Source organism: Danio aesculapii, chromosome 1 (assembly GCF_903798145.1).
Source record: "Danio aesculapii chromosome 1, fDanAes4.1, whole genome shotgun sequence".
In the NCBI taxonomy this organism is placed as follows: Eukaryota; Metazoa; Chordata; class Actinopteri; order Cypriniformes; family Danionidae; genus Danio; species Danio aesculapii.
This window is the reverse complement of record NC_079435.1, coordinates 1,433,525-1,447,344: the sequence shown is the minus strand read 5'-3', so window position 1 is coordinate 1,447,344 and position 13,820 is coordinate 1,433,525. Positions and strand designations below refer to the sequence as shown.

At 38.4% G+C, this 13,820-nt stretch overlaps 1 pseudogene; it reads left to right on the top strand.

The window, feature by feature from the left end:
- Positions 1-4,161: 4,161 nt before the first annotated feature.
- On the top strand, positions 4,162-13,753 carry LOC130222045 (protein NLRC3-like; annotated as a pseudogene).
- The last annotated feature ends 67 nt before the right edge of the window (positions 13,754-13,820 follow it).

The window sequence follows — 13,820 nt, the reverse complement described above, 5'->3', positions numbered from 1 at the left end:
TTTGGTTCCTCATTTGTTTCCTCATTTCTTCTCAACCGCAGCGCTGACAGAAAAAAAGCAGAAATATAGTGTTGAAACCAAAAACACCGTCATGTTTAGCGTTATATTGAGTTAATAGGCTCTGTTGTTTGTTTAAACATACTTCTCTACAGATGTGTTTCATGAATGAGGGTTTATTGCAGCAACAATATGAACACGAACACAGACAGTACAGAATCGCCATGTTTGTTTAATGCGCCATTATTAAAATAACGGATTTGACCTGTAATAGCGGAGCACTCGACACACTACAGAAGAGCTGAGCAAAAACATGAAGTAGATGTGATTTAAACAGCAGTTCAGTTTCACTGGAAAGTTTTAGTTTCTGTAACATCTGCATACAGTAATTGCAGTGTCTTTTTTCATTTAGCTAAACCAGACTGCAGACGCAATACGCAATACTTTACGCAATAGTTATATCCTAAATGTATTGTTTATAACAATCGATAGTCTGTAATTGTTGTCATATTATGAAAGATGACTAAACTACATTTTTCTACGGTTATAGTACACTGAAAAAAAGTGTTGCATGCAAAACTGTTGCAAACAACTTATTTGAGTTGAATTTAAACAAATTAAATTGAGCAATGTTCAACTTAATTTGTTTGTTTAAATTCAGCCCAAATAAATTGTTTATAACCACTTAGCGTAAAAAAAAATTAAGTAAATCCAAGGAATCATCTTTGAATAATTTTTTCAGTGTAAGAGTAGGCTAAACGTTGACGTTGCTTCTCTGTGTACTAAGGTTATTATAGTTTTGCGTTTTTAAAATTAGTGTATATTTTGATATTGTTTTTAAATTTACTGTACATTTCAGTTGGGTTGTTGTTTAGTTCATTAATAATTTAGTTAGTTTTTAGTTTCATTTCTATTTAGTTTTTATATATTTAGTTTCACTTTTAGTTTGAGTAGTTTATCAGAGTGAACGGAAGACGTCCAGTGTCAGCCAAAACACAGTGTAATGTTTGCACGTTTACATTAACACTTGTGCAAACCTCTTAGTAATAAAAAAAACCCTAGACATTAATTCAGACATGCATCATCATATTAAAGAAGAGCATGCTGCATATGAAATTAAACATACAGATTTTTTTTATTTTGCATAATCAGAAAATATTAAACACATTGTGTTTAGGAATGTTTCTGTATATAACCCTGCTCTTGACTGAAGTATTTGTTTTTAAAAGTGCATCTACATGAGGTCAGATTGTCCATCACAGAATGAGTCTTATAAAATAATAGTTGTTTATATAATTATTTTAAGTTACTTTAAAACTAGTGGGAAAATGCTGAAATATAGTTTTGAAACAGAAACACTGTCATGTTTAGCGTTATACTTGAGTTAATATGCTCTGTTGTTTGTTTAAACATACTTCTCTACAGATGTGTTTCATGAACTAGGGTTTATTGTAGGCGTACAGCAACAATATGAACACGAACACAGACTGAAGTGAAGTGACAGTACAGAATCACCATGTTTGTAAATGCGCCATTATAAAAATAAAGGATTTAACCTGTAATAGCGGAGAACCCAACACACTACAGAAGAGCTGAGCAAAAACATGAAGTAGATGTGATTTAAACAGCAGTAAATGTTTTAGTTTCTGTAACATCTGCATTGGCACAGTAATTGCAGTGTCTGTTTTCATTTAGCTAACCAGACTGCAGACGCAAGACTGTACGCAATAGTTATATCCTAAATGTACTAAATGATTGTTTATAACAATCCATAGTCTGTAATTGTTGTCATATTATGAAATATTACCACTCATTTCTACAGTTATACTAAGTGTATACAATGATGTAGATTCTCTGTGTACTAAGGTTATTATAGTTTTGCGTTTTTAAAATGAGTGTATATTTTGATACTGTTTTTAAATTTACTGTACATTTCAGTTGAGTTGTTGTTTAGTTCATTAATAATTTAGTTTGTTTAAGTTTAGTTTTTATTTTGTGAAGACATTTCTTTTTAGTTTTTATTTATTTAGTTTCACTTTTAGTTTGAGTAGTTTATCAGAGTGAGCGGAAGACGTCCAGTGTCAGCCAGAACACAGTGTAATGTTTGCAAAGTTTATATTAACGCTTGTGCAGATCTTTTAGTGATAATAAAAAATGAGCAAACATTCAATTCGAAACCACACAAATACAACCAAATGTTGAAATGATGAATTCAGACCTGCATCATCATGTTAAAGAAGATGATACTGTAATTAAACATATTTTTTATTTTTTATTTTATTATCAGTAAGTATAAAACACATTGTTTAGAAATGTTTCTGTATATTATCCTGCTCTTGACTGATGTAAAGTCTGATTTAAAGGCTTCACTAGGTTAATTAGTTTAACTAGGGAAGTTATTGTATAATGATGGCTTGTTTTGTAGACTATCGGGAAAATATATAGCTTAAAGGGGCTAATAATATTGACCTTAAAATGTTTTTTTTTAATTAAAAACTGCTTTTATTCTAGCTGAAATAAAACAAATAAGACTTTCTCCAGAAGAAAAAATATTATCAGACATACTGTGAAAATTTCCTTGCTCTAGTAAACATAATTTGGGAAAATTTGTAAAAAATTATATAAAAAATAAATATAATATAAATAATTCTGACTTCAACTGTGTGTGTGTGTGTGTGTGTGTGTGTATATATATATATATATATATATATATATATATGTGGGCATAGATAATTTTTTTAAAATCTAGATTAATCTAGATTAGTTTTGAAATTAATCTAGATTAATTAAGATTAAAATGGCTCATTTGAATTCTGCCGAAGGCATTCAGGATATGTGTGCTACCCAAATAATAAATCTTTGAGAACGGGTTTCTCGAGCCAGGTGATGCATTAGACCAGAGAATCATCTCCTATTTCCAAAATGCATCACAAACTGCTTGAGAATCTGTTCTACTATGATAATTGGTGATGAAAATAAATGATGATCAATAAGATGTGCTTGTGTTTACTAACTGTTTATTCAGTTAAAGATGGATGTTGAACTGTAGGCCTACATAAGCTCCAAGCAGCCATTTCATACTTGCTCTTGATGTACGTACATACAGAAAATGCTGCTTCTCAGTGCCAAGTTCACAGAGCCCTGACAGTGTGTCAAACACTGAGTATGTTTACATGGGCAACAATACTTTAATACTTTACAATGTTAATATGATTAAAACAATACTCTGATTAAGAGTCTACCATGTAAACAGAGATTTTTGATGCCCTAAAGTCGTAGATAGACTAAAGTCATAACTGAACTAAACAGAAATGGAATTAAGACATGTGGAGTGCAGATATTAGTGGCATTACTGAAGTAAACACTGTAATCAAACTATTACCGTCATGTAGGACTTTTCACCATATTTTGCGACAAGATCAACACATACGGCTGTCAGTAAAGAACCGCACACAAAACACACACACACACACAAAACACGCTTTTTTTTCTTTTCGTTTGGCGAGCGTTATTACATTCTATAACTCTCACCAGTCCTTACCCCTTATTTGCGTCTAATACCCCAGTTTGTCATGACGGCATGAATGAAATGTTCATGAGTTAAAGTGAAACTGCCGAACTGCAGCTAAAGTCAGGCATCCTGCTGATTTAATTCAGAAGGGCACTTTTTTGTCAGACGGCTCACTGGTCAGATATACATCCCCGCTAAAATATCAAGGTGAAAGTCATCATAGCTTGCGTAGAATAGACCCAGCTCCCAAACCAATTTTGAGAATAGATTAACGGACATATATTTTTTTTTTAATCGCGCGATAAGAGTCTCGCATTACGCAGCCCGTTAACGCCAATAATGGCCCAGCACTAATATATATATATATATATATATATATATATATATATATATATATATATATATATATATATATATTATTATTTTATTTCAGTTATCTTTTCAGCGACGACATTTTTTTGTTGGAATTTATTGTGATGTTGCATTTATTGTATTTCTTTTTTTTCAGTTAACGCAAATGTTTTTGACCAATAATTATAGTCTTATTTTTAGTTGTAGTTTACTAAAACAACCTTGATGTGTACTGTGATTAAAGCATTTTATTAGCGCATCTTCTCATTCATTAGTGTAAATCTCTGCTTTCACACAACAGGTCTGAAATCAATCTCTCATCACTCTGATGAATGAGAGTTGGAGGACACAGACTCTAATATGAGCGCTCCATCAAGTCATGATCGTCCTTCCACCTGTGATGAAAACATGACCTCTGACCTCAGGTAAGACACCAGACACTTTCACATTTTTTAATCATAGACACAATAGCACTTACCTTGTTATTGCCCTACCATGTTGACTGAATCAAATCAATGAGCAATATCACATGAGTAGCAGTGAGATATGGCTGTATATCAGCACTGGTGGGAGGCGTGCGTCGGCACCATTTCATAGTGGTCCAAAAAAACGGCCAATATTTCAAGTCTTCAGGAATTAACAAGAATACCAGGAGGACACACAGATCTGGACATTAAAACCTGACACAATAATAATAACACACTACAGAACACAGGACTTAAATTCAAGGACTAATCCAAGACATGTGACCATGTTTAGGCTGCATAATTTTAGCCTTGATTTTGACTCGCCGACAGGTTTTGAGCAATCACAGACAAATGCCTGAAATTACAGACAAGTCGCTGCTCATTTACACGAGTAACAGCCACACAGTGTGAACTATCAAAGACGACATCTGAGAGAATTGCCAATTAGTAGCTTGCCAAATATCTGGAGCTGTCGACGATTCAAAATCACGCTGTGTGAAATACAATGGTGATCACCTACAGCCAATTAGAGAGCAACATCCACTAGTATGGGAAGAAGTTAAGGGCTTTACCTAAAACCCAGGTGAGCAAAATAAGTACACATTCTACCCTGCTAAAGGCTTCTCAATATGAAGTTAATGACAAAAGATAGCTACTACATGACCTTGTGTTGTTTCTATGTCATTTCCTCCATGTGTTTGGTTGTAACACGTAGTTTGCAGGCCGAGACAAAGTTGTCGGTGATTATTCCTATTGTAAAGTTATGCAGTGTGAAACCGCCTGTCGCTGAGCCATCTTGCAGTGTGAACACGGCAGCGATGCCATGCTCCAGATAGTCATGCAGTGTGAAAACATCTGTTCAATTCAATTCATCTTTATTTGTATAGCGCTTTTACAATATAGATTGTGTCAAAGCAGCTTCACATAGAAGATTATAGTAAACTGAAACAGTGTAGTTCAGTTTTCAGTGTTGAAGTTCAGTTCAGTTTAGTTAAATGTGTTTTAATATTCACTGCTGAGAGTCCAAACACTGATGAGCAAATCCATCGATACGCAGTCCCGAACTATGCAAGTCAGTGGCGACAGCGGGCAGGAAAAAACTTCACCACTGGGCGAAAGTGCAGGAAAAAAAAAAATCCTCGAGAGAAACCAGGCTCAGTTGGGCACGACCATTTCTCATATGGCCAAACATCTTGTGCAGAGCTGCAGTCTAGGCGCCGGAGACTGGATGTCAGCGAACACTAGCTGCAGTCTAGGCGCTGGAGACTGGATGTCAGCGAACACTAGCTGCAGTCTAGGCGCCGGAGATTGGATGTCAGCGAACACTAGCTGCAGTCTAGGCGCCGGAGACTGGATGTCAGCGAACACTAGCTGCAGTCTAGGCGCCGGAGACTGGATGTCAGCGAACACTAGCTGCAGTCTAGGCGCCGGAGACTGGATGTCAGCGAACACTAGCTGCAATCTAGGCGCCGGAGACTGGATGTCAGCGAACACTAGCTGCAGTCTAGGCGCCGGAGACTGGATGTCAGCGAACACTAGCTGCAATCTAGGCGCCGGAGACTGGATGTCAGCGAACACTAGCTGCAATCTAGGCGCCGGAGACTGGATGTCAGCAAACACTAGCTGCAGTCTAGGTGCCGGAGACTGGACGTCAGCGAACACTCGTTTGTCTCTGGAGTCTCGCAGGAATCGGAAGCATGCTCTCTACTCCTCCATGACCACCACAGCAGCTGCTACGGCCTGGTCTGGGAATGTGGAAACCTTGGGATCATCTCTTCACAGGTCTTGGATCGCTTCAGCGGCACTGCATAGTCTCTGGGGGCCTGGGGATGAGTATCCCGAGGTGGAAATCTAGAATAAAGAGAATAATTAGCGTAGCTGCTGTTCATAGGGTATATAAACGAGATGCAAAAACTGTGATGCCACTACTTTTAAAATCATGAAGTCTGATCTCGCCATTACAGAAACTGTATTTGGATTTGAGTCTACAAGGCCCTCCAAGGCTGTAGTACTGGCTTTGGGGTTTTTATGTATGGAATGAGACATTGATGTGATTGGAATGAGTTTAATGGTGATATTTGGTGAATATTTGAGAAACCAAATGCATTAGACGCGTTTGAAATGTTTTTTTGTTTGTTTTGTCAGTGTAAATCAGAGAAAGACACCAAGATCAGAGTCTTCTGGACCCAGTGGTGTATCTGTGAAGAGTGACTGGTCCATGGAGCGACCTCCTGCATTAAGCAATCAAGCAGTGACCTCTGACCCTCAGTTAGTACAGTTGTTTACTTACATATTTACAGTTGTTAACATTTGCATGTAGAGATTGATGAGTAAATAGTAAGAATTTGTGAATATTTGAGAAACCAAATGCATTAGACGTGTTTAAAATGTTTATTTGTTTGTTTTGTCAGTGTAAATCACAGAAAGACACCAAGATCAGAGTCTTCTGGACCCAGTGTTGTATCTGTGAAGAGTGACTGGTCCATGGAGCGACCTCCTGCATTAAGCAATCAACCAGTGACCTCTGACCCTTGGTTAGTTCAATTGTTTACTTACATATTTACAGATGTTAACATTTGCATGTAGAGACTGATGTGTAAATAGTAAGAATTGGTGAGTATTTGAGAAACTAAATGCATTAGTAGTGTCTAAAATGTTTATTTATTTGTTTTGTCAGTGTAAATCAGAGAAAGATGCCAAGGTTGGAGTCTCCAGAACCCAGTGGTGTGTCTGTGAAGAGTGAATGGTCCATAGTGCAACCTCCTGTATTCAGTGATAAACCAGTGACCTCTGACCCTCGGTTAGTACAGTTGTTTACTTGCATATGTACTGCAGGTCATCTCAGATATGTAAATATTTAAAGGGGTGGTCCACTATGATAGCATATTTTAAACTTTAGTTGATGTGTAAAGTAGCTGTGTGAACATAGACAGCATCTCTGAATGTAAAATGGTCAAAGTTCAATGCAAAGGGAGACCTTGGTTTTTACAGAGTTAGCTTAGCAAAGCCTACAATGAACGAATTTTGGGGACTACAAAAAAATACTTCCGGGGCTTGAGAGATCACAAACATACTTTTACTGCGCACACACACTGCGCAGCTAAGGGCTGTGGCCAGAGGCGCAGTAATGTTATAGCAGAGAGAGAAAATGGCATCCTGCTATTTCCACAGAACTTCTCTGTTTCTGTATCTGGGCTTCCAAAGGACACGACGCAGAGACAGAAGTGCTTACAGTTCAATATTAATTTGGTTCCAGAGAATTATAAAGTACATAGCAAGCATGATTTGACAAAACAGCTTCCAGAATCTCTCCCAGTTCAGTGCTGGATTCGGTTAAAATCTCCTCAAAGATGGAGCGGCTACAAGCAGACGCTGTGAACTCTGAGCCACGACCTGTAAGTGTTTATATTTGTTAAAACTAATTATGACATGAACAGTGTCTAGCCTTAACGGTATGTTGTAGCAAAGATGTAAACAATGGGAAATTATGTTCACCACCGCTAACGACTTCACCGGCGCATGCAGCCTCTCTCTATGTGTGTGCGCGACTTTGCATTGTTCCACTATAGGCAGCTTTTCCATGCGTTTTACATCTCAGATAACGAAGTCGCAAAAGATATGTAAACGATTCATGTTACTTACACAGGCATATTCCGGATATCTGTGAAAGACTTCGTGTAACATATTGAGTTAAAAAATACAGGAGAGTTTGCCTAACTCGTGTGTAGAAGCAAAAAAATAAATCAAGGCTCACACAGGTCGCATCCCACATCTTGTGCTTTATTCTTCTGTCAGCAGCGTCACTACAGAAAATAACTTAATCCGAGCATCAGAGAAAAATAAAAACAAACATCGCTCCCGCACACATGCGCTTCTAGTGTTACAGATAGTTCATAGTATACACACGCACACACATAAACACACACACAATGGCACACACACACTCTCTTAAAGGAGCCACACCCCATTTTCACTCGTTACAGACACTTGTCAGATGTTATTTCAGAGGGAACATGAAGTTGACTGACTGTTTACACAAAACGCGCGTGATTGTACGGGCGTGACGTGGAGCCGATCCGCGAATCGCAGAACATTGTGACACAAGACCAATAGGAGTCACTTGAGGGCGGGCCTTTCAAAGGAACTAGGAAATATATCAGTCGTTTTCATGTTAGCTGAGTAGCTGTATATAATCAAAGTGAGATTAATGAAAAAATAACATGATTTCCTTCAAGTGAAACATGAGCACACATTTCTTTGCATCTTATTAACACAACCAAGAGTTAAAATTACATTCTGGACCACCCCTTTAAGAAATAAGAAACACCACTTAATACACCTCAAAATGTGCACAAATCGAAGAATGGTGTCAATATCTCATGATATGCAAATTTCTGAAGCTGTTTGGTTTTGTTGACACTTCTTTCAGGAGGTGTGATATACATGAGCGATGTGTGAACATTACACCTAGCAACATTGGATCACAAACACTGAAGACGAGTGACCTACAGAGAGTCAAAGACCAGTACAAAACCAGCATGAAGAACAAGTATGAGCTGTTATTTGAGGGAAATAAAGTAAAAGAGAATCGAACCCACCTAAACCGGATCTACACCCAGCTGTACATCATAGAGGGAGAGAGTGAAGGAGTGAATGAAGAACATGAGGTTTTACAGATGGAGAAAACAGCCAGAACAAAACACTCACAACACACTCCAATCTACTGCAATGACATCTTTAAAGAGGAGAAAGAGCAAATCAAGACTGTTCTTACTAAAGGCATCGCTGGAATCGGAAAAACCGTCTCTGTGCAGAAGTTCATTCTGGACTGGGCCGAGGGAAAAGCCAATCAGGATGTAGATTTCATGTTTGTGCTTCCATTTCGAGAGCTGAACTTGATCAGAGATCATCAGTACAGTCTTCACAGGCTTCTGCTGGACTTTCATCCTGAACTTGAAGATCTGGAGCCCAAGATTTACGAGGAGTGTAAAGTTGTGTTCATCTTTGATGGTCTGGATGAAAGCAGAATCACACTGATGTTTTCAGACGCTCAGAAAGTTTGTGATGTGACTGAGACTTTATCAGTGGCTGTGTTGATGTCAAAGCTGATGAAAGGAGAGCTGCTTCCCTCTGCTCTCATCTGGATCACCTCCAGACCAGCAGCAGCCAATCAGATCCCCTCCAAATACATCAAGCGTCTGACAGAAATTCAGGGATTCACTGAGCCTCAGAAGGAGGAATATTTCAGGAAGAGAATCAGTGAGCAGCATCAAGCCAGCAGAATCATCTCACACATCAGAAGAGCAAGAAGCCTCCACATCATGTGCCACATACCCGTCTTCTGCTGGATCTCATCCACTGTGCTTCAGAAGCTCCTGGAAGAAGATCTGAGTGCAGAAATCCCTCAAACTCTGACTGAAATGTACATCCACTTCCTGCTGATTCAGATCAACATGAGGAATCAGAAGTATGAAGAGAAAGATCCAGAGAAACTCCTGCAGTCCAACAGAGAAGTGATTGTCAAACTTGCTGAAGTGGCTTTCAAACAGCTGATGAAGGGCAATGTGATGTTCTATGAGGAGGACCTGATTGAGAGCAGCATAGACATCTCTGACGCCTCAGTGTATTCTGGGATTTGCACTGAGATCTTTAAGGAGGAATCTGTGATTCATCAGAGGAAAGTCTACAGCTTCATCCATCTGAGCATTCAGGAGTTTCTGGCTGCTTTCTATGTGTTTTACTTTTATGTAAGCAGCACTACAGAGGCATCTTTTGATTCACTAGAAAATCTCCATAAAAGAATCATTGATAAAGCCATTGAGAGTGAGAATGGGCGTCTGGATCTGTTCCTGCGGTTCCTGCTGGGCGTCTCACTGGAGTCCAATCAGAGACTATTACAGGATCTACTGACACACACAGAGAAGAGCTCAGAGAGCATCAGGAGAAGCACACAGTACATTAAAGAGAAGATCAGAGATGGACATGGACTCTCCACTGAAAGATCCATCAATCTGTTCCTCTGTCTGCTGGAAGTGAAAGATCAGACTCTGTCCAGAGAGATTCAGGAGTTTGTGAAATCAGACAAACAGTCAGAGAAGAAACTCTCTCCTGCTCACTGCTCAACAATCGCCTACATGCTTCAGATGTCAGAGGAGAAGCTGGATGAGCTGGAGCTCCAGAAGTACAACACATCAGATGAGGGCAGAAGAAGACTGATACCAGCCGTCAGCAACTGCACAAGAGCTCTGTGAGTGTTTAATCAAGTGAAGAGGCACTTCTGAATGGAATTTCTGTTTCTTGTATTGAATAATAATTCTTTGGTATCTTTTAGGTGCAACTGAATTCTCATTTGTTTTCCTCTCTTTCAGTCTTGCTGGCTGTAATCTCTCTGCTCAGGATTGTGAAATTGTGTCGTCAGTTCTTCAATCCTCAAACTGTGTCCTGAGAGAGCTGGACCTGAGTAACAATGACCTGCAGGATTCAGGAGTGAAGCTGCTCTCTGATGGACTGAAGAGTCCAAACTGTCAACTGGAGATACTGAGGTGTGTAGTAATATCTGTCAGTGTCTAATATCTTGATGAGTATCATAAGATGCTAAAAACAGGATTAACATAGAGTCATGTCTATGTGTGTCTATAGATGATGTGGCAGTTTTGTTCATTTCTGTAGGTTGTCTGGCTGTATGGTGACAGAGGAAGGCTGTGGTTTTGTGTCTTCAGCTCTGAGTTTAAACCCCTCACACCTGAGAGAGCTGGATCTGAGCTACAATCACCCAGGACAATCAGGAGTCCAGCTGCTCCAACACACACTGGAGGATCCACACTACACACTGCAGAAACTCAAGTATGTGGGGTAGATTTGAATGTCCTGAAATGATTGAGGCCACAGAAGATATTTTTATGAAAACATCTATAGTGAAATAAATTTATAGTCTCGTTACTTTTTATCAGGCTTTATCTGATAATCTCCAAATCTTGCAAAATATAAAATAGAAGAATTGTTCATTTATACCCATTAATAATTTATTGAAAAAAATGACTAAACCCCATATTTATATAACTCATATTGCTTGAATATGGCACCGTAAGCAAACCTGCCCATGGGGCTCAGGATGTTTGCTCATATATTGCCCATGTCTAAATCCACTAGCGTGGATGTTATTTTTTGCTTATTTTCTGTTTTTAGCTTGGATGATGGAGGACATTTGAGGATTAAACAAGGATTTCTGAAATGTGAGTCATTCATCCATTTACATACACACACACACACACACGCACACACACACACACTCTCCTGTGCATATTTAAAGTTGGCATGGGTGATTTGCTCTTTTGTGTACAGATGCCTGTTTCCTCACACTGGATCCAAACACAGCACACAATCAACTCCAAGTCTCTGATGGAAACAGAAAGGCAGTGCATGTGAAAGACCCTCAGCCGAATCCTGATCATCCAGAGAGATTTGAGCAACAGGAGCAGGTTCTGTGTAAAGAGCCTCTGACTGGACGCTGTTACTGGGAGTCTAAATGGAGTGGATCTGGTTATATAGCAGTGGCTTATAAAGCGATCGACAGGAAAGGAGGGCTTGAATCTTGGTTTGGACTCAATGAAAAGTCCTGGAGTATTTACTGCTCTAATACAAATTACACCGCCTGGCACAATAATGAGGGCACTGATATTATTGCTCCTTCATCTCGCAATAATAGAGTAGGAGTGTATGTGGATGTGCCGTCCGGTTCTATGTCTTTCTATAGTGTTTCTGACACACACACACTCACACACTTACACACATTCAACACCACATTCACTGAAGACATCTATGCAGGATTCAGGATATATCCTAAATCTTCAGTGTCTCTGTGTCAGATTTAACAAACACTTCAGAGGAAACTCAGGGACCAATGCACATTTCCTCCATTCCAGAACAAAAAGATTGAAAAGGTCATTGTATAAATTGTTTATATTTCAAAAAAGATGCTTTTCTTACTCTATTATGAAGGTTAAAAGGGAAATGAACAGAATATTTGCTAAAGTTACATTATAATGTATGCTGACGTCAGATTGTAATATAAATGAGCAGAGTGAGATGTAAAGTTGTTGTAGAGAAGTAGCTGTTATTTTAAGATTTAAAGCTAATTGAGGTAAAGTTGGCTTTAATATTCGCACATTCAGTCGTTCTCCTTAATAATATACTTATTAAGCAGGCAGCTAGCTTTCTGCAACTCTCACATGGTCACCCACTGAAGCTAAGCAGGGCTGTGCCTGGTCAGTACCTGCATGGAAGACCACATGGAAATCTAGGCTGCTGCTTAAAGTGGTGTCAGTGAGGCCAGCAGGGGGCGCTCAACCTATGTTCTGTTTGGGTCCCAACATCCCAGTATATTGATAAGAACTCTCTACTGCTCAATGCAGGCTGTCTTTTGGATTAGATGTTAAACCGACATCGTGACTCTTTAGTCGTTAAAAATCCCAGGATGTCCTGGGGGGTTTAATCCTAGTCAAGTTTGCCCACTGGCCTCTGTCCATCATGACCCCCTAACCATTCCCATATCATAATTGGCTTCATCACTCTGTCTCCTTTGCACCAATCAGCTGGTGTGTGATCTGCAGTCTGGCGCAATATGGTTGCCATAGTGTCCCCCAGGTGGATGCTGTTCATTGGTGCTGGATGAGGAGATCCCCTCCAAAGTGTGTAAAGCGCTTTGAGTGTCCAGAAAAGCACTATATAAATGTAAGGAATTATTATTATTATTATTAATTACAAAAAAGTATTATTTGCTAATTCTAAAAAGTGAAACCATATTAGCAGCCAATGACTATTAAAGTACAACACCAATGCTAATGATGCTTTAAAGTCACACTTACATGCTAATTCAGACCCATTATTCAAAGTAGTGTGGTAAACAATATAAGAACTGTTACTTGAATGAATGTGCGAGTATATAAAACTAACGTTATCTCAATGTAAAGTTACAATGCACATCAGAAATGTATTTCCAGTTATAATTTCAATAAGATGTTATTTATAATATAATCTGCTTGCATGTGAATTCCACTAGGCTGTTACACTGAGTGTCATTTAAAGGGACAGTTCAACCAAAATGACAATTCTCTCATTTACTCACCCTTGCTCACTTGCACTTGCATTAATTCTGCTGTTGAACATAAAACATGATATTTTGAAGAGGCCTGTAACCATTGACTTCCATTGTAATTTTTTCTTACTATTAGTCAATAGTTACAGATTTCTAACATGTTTCTAAATATCTTATTTTGTTTTAAACATGTAAAGGTTTGAAACCACTTGAGGGAACTATCCGTTTTTACTCATGTTTACGATGTTATATTTTTTAAAAGAGTTTTTTTAAAATAAGAAAATATATACTAATATTTTTATATGTATTATATGTTATAGCACATGGTGACGCTGTTGCAAACTTGTTATTTTTATATCAAAAGTGAAAATAAAACTGATAAATGAAAACATGCTGCCCG